We start from the raw sequence: 10,360 nt of genomic DNA, 5'->3' as shown, positions 1-10,360 counted from the left end.
AATGTCAAAATTATATTTGTGAGGAGAGGGGTGATATAAACACAGCACTTGATGAATGCTAATTACATGCTCCACTCACAGGGAGTAATAAAGCAAGTTCCCAATGGAGGCTTTCCAAACCACTAGGCAAGCACAACTCATACTAATGAGCATGAAATAATTTGTTGTGATATTGAACAGAGGGTTGTTAATAGCAGGAGCCATCCCTCTCCCCTGAAATAATTATTCTAATCGCTCATTTCAAAGGTGATTAAAATGCTCTCACCTGGCAGTTTTTCTGGGTCTACCTGTATCGGCATATGGTTTGGGACCTGCGGTCAACAGGAAATTGTTTGTTTGTTTACACCCTCAGCTCCCTAAAATCTTTGAAGAGACCTATGAAGGAGGCGTCCTTGCAGCCTTGTGGCATCACCATGTGATGGAAGTGATGATGTTGAGTGATATCCTGCTAAACCAAAGTGACATTTACCACCTGGGGATGGAGTTTAATGTGATATGTGAGAGGACAAAATACTGCTGTACAATGCCTTTAGGAGATGCTGACAATGAATGCACAAGGATTCTACTGATAGGCCTTTTATGGCAAAACGTGGCTGCCAAACAGCCTACAGTTTCAGTCTGGCTTCTGCACAGAAACAGCTCTCCTCAGGTACTCTAATGACATTCTTTACATTACTTGCACGATAATGCAGCACAATATTATATGTTGGATCTGTTAGAGAGACTAAAGGCTTTGCAGACTAAGGGAGTCTGAATCTGATCATCTGACAGGCAGTTTGAGTCACATGGATCAGTATCTCTGAGATTTCTGGGTCAGCCTTTGTGAAGTTGTGAGGTTTTTCATTTACTGTTGATAACTATGCCCCTTCATGTGACACTCTGTTGTCATGTGATATGTCCAAAATATTCTGTTTTGGGTCATAATTCTGTTTATGTGTTTTTTATGAATGTCTGCTATAGCAGATGATATTCAATTATCAGTGTGACTATGAAAGTATGGCATGGTGTGTCAGGTGATGAAAAGTCCCACATTAACTCTTGGTCATTGATTCAATCCCATTGCTCCAGTTCCTGTTCCACAGGAACTTCGCTAATCTTAAGATACGTTGTGTCTCAGAGTTAGATGGAAATGAACATTCATGGTTTCATTTCAACCCACACAAACTACCATAACTCCCTTGATCCAGATCCAGAATGCTGCCCCACTAATCAGATGATTGGTGGTTTGATCCCCAGCTCTTTCAGACTGTATATTGAAGTGTCCTTGGGCAAGTTACTGGACCCTAAATTGCTCCTGAAGGCTGTGCCATCAGTATATGAAAGTGTTTTAGTATGTGAATGGTTTGGGAATTTTAGGTATAGCTAAAACTGATGAGCAGTTGGCACCTTGCATGGCAGCCAGTGCCATCAGTGTATGAATGTCTGTGAATGGGAGAATGAGATATGTAGTGTAAAAGAGCTTTGAGAGATCAGAAGACTAGAAAGGAGATATATAAGTACAGTCCATTTACCATTTACCATGCTGCCACACCAGGTCCACAAAAAGTCTCATGTGCTGCAGATATTGATTATCTTTCACTGGTTGAATTTAAATTAAGATTCTTGTGAGCACTTCTGGAGCTCTGCAGTCAGTCACCTGCTTTCATTAAAGAACTACTACAGCCTGAAATCACCAGTGGATTTCTGACGTCTTCTGATCAGGATTTGTTGGTCTAGACTTTAAGGAGACTGAACTAAACTACTTTAGAACTCTCTCAAGATTTTGGACTTAAGAGCTCTGGATCCATTTAAAAAGCTGCTCATGGTCTACCTTTTCAGACTCGCCAATATACCTTTATTACTGTTCTCATGACTATAATTTGTCTAATTAATTAATTTAATTCTAAACCACTTTGTGATGCCATACTACTACTACTATTACTACTACTACTAATAATAATAATACTACATTTATTTTAACCTTAAAGATAATCACAGGCACTTAACAAGGTTTACATGGTCACAAAAAGACAAAAACAGCAGAGGCAAGATCAGGATAAAAACAATTGTACAATTATAAACTACAACAGCTATAAACAGGAGAAGCAAAACAGTAATTAGTAACCAAAAGGGGTGTGTACACCACCCCATACGGACGCCATAACTTACTGTAAATCAGTGTACTCGTGTGTCATGTGCTCTCATGGCCACAGTGTGTTGCTGTTGCACTTCCAACAGCTGGCCTCTCCTTCAATCACAGTTCCCTCTTTCCCCCCACTTATATAAGGCCAGCGCATTTCTTCTGTTTGTGCACCACTATACACAGAGATTTCTCACAATTAGAATGCATTCATTTGTATTCTATATGTCAGCATCAGCACTCTCCTACATGGGAAATAATCTGTTTCCTCCGCTAAGTCACATGATTGATTACGGTTCACTCGTGCAGCTGATGAACATTTGTCTTGTGTTTATGGCTTTTAAGTGCCACGAGCGCTCCAGGTTGGCATTATGGATATCTCTGTCCCCGATAAGACTTACATTGTTTAATTAGAGTGGAGGGAAAAAAAAGACCAGTTTGCAAATATTCACCCAAATCATTTTCTATAAGTGGAGCAACTCCCACAGCTGCACCTCCCCCCGACAAGTAAACATTGTAGCCACTGGGGACCACTGCAAAGTCATTCTGCAAAATCATTTTAACTTTATCTAAATGCTCCATTCACTTATGCCGAGTTTATTGGACAGATGAAATACATCACTAGAAAAATAATCTCAGAGGCTAATTAGTATTAGTCTGTGAGGCTGTTTCTGCACACGGCTGACTACCCAGTGGAGTCACAGTGTGAATCAAAGAGCTGCACCTGAAAAAGTGGCTTAAATCCTATGGAGGGCTCTGTAAAGACTGGAGCAATGGGACTATTACATCCAAGGCATGTTCAAAGCCCAGGTAGAAATGAATGCATTATTTGCATTCTCTCATGTTCTCATTTCAAGAGCTGATTTGAATCAGATTGCCACCCCCAGCCCCCTTCTCCTCCTGTTCAGCAGGTGACAAAGCAGCTCCAGCCCAGCACAGTTGGTGGTGGCTGTACAGCGAACAGGCTGACTGCTCGGCTACCGACTGAGAGTGACCTTTCTACATTGTTCCACCAAGACACGGATGCATCAGACTTGATAAGTGGTTGAAAGGGGAGAGTGCGGGGGCCCATGCTGCCTTTACACGCAGCCTTACACACCTATCCTACTGCCCCCCCACCACCACCACTCCCTTCTCCACCCGCCTGTGCGATGAACCTTCCCTTGTTTCTCTGGTGGGATAATTTATCCACTCAGGCTTATCTGAAGGGAGTGGCTGACCTTTTCATTTTGAACACTAATGCTTTCTTTTGGGTGATTTTTAGAGCACAAGTTGGTGTGTGGGACAAGATACCTGCCCGGTGGATTATACTACGACAAGCTGGGTGTTTAATATTTTTAGCTCATATTTAATGAGCTGAAAGTATTGCTCTCAGCTGCCCTCCACTTTCATTATTGTCTACAGCAGAATTTGCTTTTATTAAAAGAAAGTAAAAAAGTCTTGAGGCAAATTACACCAATTTTTGATGTCACAGGTGTTGCTTATATATTTCATGTTTTTCTCTAAATACTGCACGCCTTTTAAAACAGGTTGAGGCTAAATTTATCCTCCCAAGAGATTATGGAGACGCTCTTTGATTTTGTGTTTTTAATGTGGGTAAATTATTTTTAGTCTTGAAGGCTTAGCTTAGTTTAGTTAATACGAGGGAGACCCATTTATATTGACGTAAAGAGAGTAAAGATGTATGACTCCAGAAAACTATGCAGCATCAAACTGTGAACAATTTGATCCCAGTCAGGACAGACAAGTGAATGAAGTAAAGATGAGAGTTTACTGATGAGATGAGATGATTAAATCTTGATAAACGTGTTTAGACTCTACAGGGAGTGATGAATCTGCAAAGACTGGGTGGAGATGGCGAGGTGGAGGAGTGCGCATAACGGCAGCATGAATCCAAAGAGAGAGAATCATATTCTTAAAGATAGCAGCAAGGTGATAGACTAACAATGCAGGTGTGCCGCTGTGTTATTGGACAGACACGATCAGCTGATGAGACGAATGACGGCCTCAGTTAATGACAGCAAAGAAATAATGGTGAGAGGAGTGAATGACTACAGGCTTAGCATGCAAAATGAACTTCATTAATTCAAACAGAAAACATAAATTATATTTTGAAAGGCCGATAAGATAAATATTTTATTTTCATTAACCGAAACATGCTCTCTTTTTAACTTTGACCTAACTTTGAACACAAATTCTGCCTTTTGGGTAATTTTTAGAACTGAGTTGTTGCTTTGCCAAACATTAAACCTCCATTGTGCAACGTTTCTACCATTAAATAACAGTTTTTAAACCATTTTGATGCTGATGTATAATCAGTGTATAGTGATGCCCCTGTTATTCCTACACTCCATATTTTATGGAGAAAATGTTTTCTGCTTTTCCCTCTGATGTCCTCCGGCTGCTCTGTCTCAACTCTCTGTGATTTACAGAGTTTCCTGATGGACGGTACAGTAAACTGCTGTTAGCTCAGTTTCTTAACTGGGCTGCCCAGACTGTGAGCTCAGAGCAGCGGGGGAAAGTTAGTGTTTGTACCACAGACAGAAGTTTTCAGGCCTGGAGAGTGGGAAATGCAGACGGGGAGCAAAGATGTACCAAAACCAGAGGTGGGCAAGGTAACCAGGCTCAGCAGACCAGAAAATAGTAGCAAAGACACAGAGGCCTAAGAGGACGTTATTGGAGGAACCCAAGAAAAGAAAATGAGAGAGTGATTGGGCAAGGAGCCACCAAAATAAATTAAAAAATATTCAACGTAATGTCTATTTTGTCATTTTGTCTGCTAATAGGTTTGATTCAACCCAACAAAACTGTCTAACTGACTGCTGGCATTTCTCTTAAACATTTCCCCCCTAGATCTTCCAACTTACGTACAATCTTAGTGGCTGACAAAACAAAAACAGTTAGCCAGAAATCTTTAACTTCCCCTCAACAATTAGCTTTTCAAGCCAAAGAGTCTGGTTCTGTTAGTGACTTTCCCTAGAGTTCAATTCAATGCTGTCTCCACCCAGACTTCTATCTAACAAACATCCTAGATAATTAACAGAGGGTTTTGAATACTGCTTGAATGGCCACCATTCAGCTTTATTTGTGTCTGAAGCTGAGCAAACACGACTACATTGAGCATAACCAGTATCAGCCAATTCTTCCCTGAGAGGCTTTGTTTGTTTTTCTTTTTTATAATTTTTTGCATTTAGTACCAGTATAGGTTTTCCAAGGAAATCAATCATATTTAAACAAATTGCAAAACTGTTGGATAGTATCAGGAGCTGTAGATTAGTTCTCCAAAGAGCTCCCATGAGATCCATCTTGGTAAACACTACATTTCATCTGGAGCCACCAGCTTGACAGGCCTGTCTGCGGATTTGTTTTGGCTTTGGAGTATATGATTATGGAAACAAATCACTGGTACACAGTGGTTCAAAGCTGAAGCAGTTTTACACTCATTTAAAAGCTTGGTGTTTTTATTGGAAACACAAGAGGTTATCACAGGGCTCATATAGCCCGTGACATCATCCCAAAGAATGTCTGGTAGCCAAGTCTTGAAATGAAGTTACGACTGCTCCCACAGAGTTCCTGATAAAGACTCATTCATCAAACCTATTTTACCTGGCTGTGTCCTCGACAGTGCATCCAAAAGGGCGTGTTGAAAGATAAGATTCTACACATACAGCTGCTTTCCCCATCAAAGAACAACTTAATACAATCAGTTATTCCTGGCATCTTCTCCTTTGGTACTCTGACCGCTCACCCAGTCAAGAGTCTGCAGCTGTGATGAAGACTAAGCCCTATTGCCAAGGATGCAGCCAGTGCAGTAGCACATCAGTGTTGAGCATCAAAACGCCTGGAGGAGTGGGATAAGGTAATGTCCGTACCCTTGAGCAAGCAGACGTTTCAAGGCGAGAACACAGAGGAGTAGAGTGTGGCATTCTCCAGAGGGGGTCAGACAGGGATCAAGGGCATTCTTGTTATTTGTGATTTTTCCTCCTGGTATCTCCAGGACTGCTTTTGGAGGTGATAAGACACAGCGAGAAAGCAGAGTTTTTTCTTTTTTTTTGAGCTGCTGCTTCTCACAACTCACAAGCCACCATAAGAAATCGTTAGAGTGCGAGGAGCTAATTTCTTTTCAGTGCCATTGGGTCAGGTGTACAACCTTTCATGGATTTAGAGGGATTATGGCCACCCCTTAGCAGCATCTCTCTGCCTGACCGCAGACTTTCACTGCAGCACCTGTGCAACACGAGTGTGGAGGAGAAAGTCCATTATGCATGTGACTCTGAATCCTGACATGGAGTTGTAAAGTGAGAGTTATTTTGGGAGTCATGTTCATTTTCTGCAGAGAAAATGTTAGGTGACTGTCTCTTGGAGGACTTTCAAGGCCTGATCGAATCAGGAGAGTACGAATGAGAACAAATGATGAACAGCTGTGTCTGGTTTTTAGATAAAAACATCTAAGGTACAAGACTGTACATAAAAATGCATGGGGAGAAGTCACTATCACTTTCAAGGTTCTTTTTGGTTAAAAAAAAAACAAAAAACATCCAGTAACCAACCTTCAGTTTTGTTGTGTGCTTTGTTTCTAATGGCAAAGACAGTATTTTATATGTGCTAAAGCTCTGCTAAACAAGTCAGACAGAGGTGCAAATCAAAGGTGCATGGCTGATGGAATACTGTAATTAGCACAGATGGCCATAATATAAATGGACATTAGTGTGAAATCGATCAGGAGACTCTTGTATTTCATTTTAATTACCATTTAAAATACTATAATTCACTCCACTTCCTCAAGTTATATTCTTGTCCAAACATGCTCTCCATTATAATTTGTAAAACATAAACATATAAATGGTAAAATCAATAGTTAAAAAGAACATTTTCTGTATTAATATCAGTTCTAAGAGTATTCCCAGCATGCTGCTGGAACAAGCTGGATGAACTTCTATGCTGAATCAGCTCTCAGAGGGACATGAAGAACTGTTGTGTGCCTTATCGTCTGTTTTACTCCAAATGGGACATAATTTATTAAGTGAACATCATGCTTTATGGAGGAAGGCTTGAAACGAGTCAATGAGACCATAAACTCATGAGAAACTGCTTACTGAGGTATGAAATCAATGGGGGAACTAGAGTTATTTCATCATAAGGCTCAATACAATCAGATCTAATTGTTGCAGCCAGAGAAGCTGCCCCCTACTGGCTATTATACAGTGTGCATGTTTGGTACGCTTCACAGGCCTGGAAATTCTATCCACTAATTATATATTATTAATAGCTTTGCCATTGATCTGGCTGGGCGCAAACACACCTGACTGACTATACAGCTGGTCTGCTTTTCTGTGCACCATATGGACCCTTGCTAAGGAACTGCTGGGTAAATAGAGGTGGTGTATACTTTCTCATCAACAATTCATCGCACACTGATAAGGTAACCAAGTCCTTCTCACAGGACTTATTAGATGTGAGGACATCTAATAAGCAGGCTCCACTGTGTTAAATGCTGCTTATATGCAGCCACAAGCTAATGCTGTTGTGGCACAGACCTTGCACCCAGAGGTCTTGACAATGATTTTATTATTATAACTTGAAAATGGCAGTACCAACAGGTCAAAAGTTTTTCACTTGATCAACACTCGATGATAAAAGGGGCTTACAGGTTTATCCCACAACTTCAATTTGGGAATTCTGATCACCTATTAATCTTGCTTCCCATGTCTGAATAGAAAGTTATGCACACAAGCTACTCGGAGGAAAGTACAGTGTCTGACAGTGAATCTTCCAGGATTCCACCTAGTTCCACTAGTTAGTTTGGGTGTGTAAAATTGTATTATAATAAAATGAATGACTGTATAAGGATTACTTACTTTCTTTCGCAAACAGAAGCCCTGGATTAACAGTGAGGTTCGCCTGAGATTTAGGGAATGCAAGACTGCTTTGAGAATGGAGGACAAGGCATAAAATGCAGGAATGATTTATGAAGAGCTATCATAGCCAGTAAGAGGCAATACATGGACAAACTGGATAGTGACTACAGTGGCTGCAACTCTAATGGAGGGAACTGCAAGCAATTATGGATCAAAAACCAATGTAGCTACCAACACATTTGCCTCTCTCCCAGACTTACCATTTTGATGCTGGCTTCGATAAAATCAAATAAATCATCATTGTTGAATTCAGGAAGGCCGGAGAGAATCTGCAAAATTGTTGGTAGTTTGAGTTTCAGGGCACACACATCACAGACACACTCACATGGTCCCTCAACACCATGAGCATCTTTAAGAAGGCACAGCAGAGGCTGTGCCTTCCAAGGCACCTCAAGAGCGCTGCTATTTGGAACTGAAGCTCTCGTGAACTTTTACCAATGTACTACAGAGAGTGTGCCAGTAGGCTGAAAAAAAAAGAGGACTGTAAAGACAGCAGCAAAAATGGAATTGCCAGAGCTCCAGAACATTTACAACACACACTCCAGAAAGATAAATCCTAAAACATTGTTTGGAGCACCAGTCATAACACTCATGGACTGTCCTCGCTCCTCTGAAAAAATGTTCCTGGGGCATCAGATCTCACACCACCTGTCCCAGGAACAATTTATTTTGTTATTCACGTCGGCGGTAATGACACCCGGTTATGCCAATCGGAGGTCACTAAAATTAATGTTTCATCGGTGTATGCAAAACGATGTTGGACATGATGACATGTATAGCCACATGTCGTCATTTCACTGCTGGCTGTCGAGGTGGTGTCCAGCAAACCATGTGGGCTTCATAGACACCTTTCTGGGGAAAACCTGGTCTGATTAGGAGAGACGGCATCCATCCCACTTTGGATGGAGCAGCTCTCATATCTAGAAATATGGCCAAGTTTATTAGTTGACAAAAACCATGTCGTGACAACCCAGAGTTGAGACCAGGAAGCAGAGATGCAGTCTTACACTCTTCTCTGCGCCTCCATTAGAGAAGCTGCCCACCCACTCCTTCAGTATAGAGACTGTGTCTGTATAGAGACTGTGTCTGTCCTCTGAAAAAGAAGACAATTAAACAAAGAAGGCTAGCACCATGGTATAGCCAGCAGACTCGTAACTTAAAGCAAGAGATGCGTAAATCTGAACACAAATGGCATGCCACTAAACTGGAAGAATCTCATCTAGTCTGGCAAGATAATCTCAAAACATACAGGAAGGCTCTCTGTAATGCCAGAGCAGCCTACTACTCTTCATTGATTGAGGAGAATAAGAACAACCCCAGGTTTCTCTTTAGCACTGTAGCCAGGCTAACAGACCATTAAATTCTTTTACAGAGACTGGAACATCAAATTGGCATCAAAGGAACCACCCTAAGCTGGTTTGAATCATATTTATTAGGTTGATCTCAGTTTGTTTACATCAATGATGAATCCTCTGAACCAAGATCAGAGATCACATCTCTCCCATTTTGGCTTCCTTGCATTGGCTACCTATTAAATCTAGAATAGAATTTAAAATTCTTCTCCTTACTTACAAAGCTCTTCATGGTCAGGCAGCATCATATCTAAAAGAGCTCATAGTACCTAACTACCCCTCTAGAACACTGCGCTCTCAGAATGCTGGGTTCCTTGTGGTTCCTATAGTCTCCAAAAGTAGATTGGGAGCCAGAGCTTTCAGCTATCAGGCTCCTCTTCTGTGGAACAAACTAGGACTAGACTGCCTCTGTCTGTCTCTTTCAGGATTATGCCTAGTCAGGCACAGTATTGTTTGAAGATGCAGTCATCTCCCTTTACTGAAAAACTCTCTGTCTCTGTCCCTCCATCACCATTACCACCACCATCTGTAAACATTCATGTCTCATTAATCCATGTTACTAACTAAACTTCTTCCCTGGAGTTTCTGTGCTCTGTCGTCCAGCAGGTTCTCATGGATCGTGGCTGCTGCTGTGGTCCTGCATGACGTCCACTACATATATTATTACTGTCATTATTGCTGCCATATCTCCATTACAGTTTATAGTTAGTTTATGATTTGCTGCTGCTGTGCATCTGTGTCTCTCTATCTCTATCACAGGTTCCACTGCTACTGTAATCATTTTATCATTCATTGTAATTCATTGTCATTTTATCATTCATTGTAATTCATTGTCATTTTATCAGTCATTGTACAATATGTCTGTGTTGATTTGTTCTGTACACGTGACATCCATTGCACGTCTGTCCGTCCTGGGAGAGGGATCCCTCCTCTGTGGCTCTTCCTGAGGTTTCTTCCACATTTTTTCCCTG

The sequence above is a fragment of the Larimichthys crocea genome, chromosome XI (assembly GCF_000972845.2).
Source record: "Larimichthys crocea isolate SSNF chromosome XI, L_crocea_2.0, whole genome shotgun sequence".
NCBI lineage: Eukaryota > Metazoa > Chordata > Actinopteri > Sciaenidae > Larimichthys > Larimichthys crocea.
Note: the sequence above shows the minus strand (reverse complement) of the source record.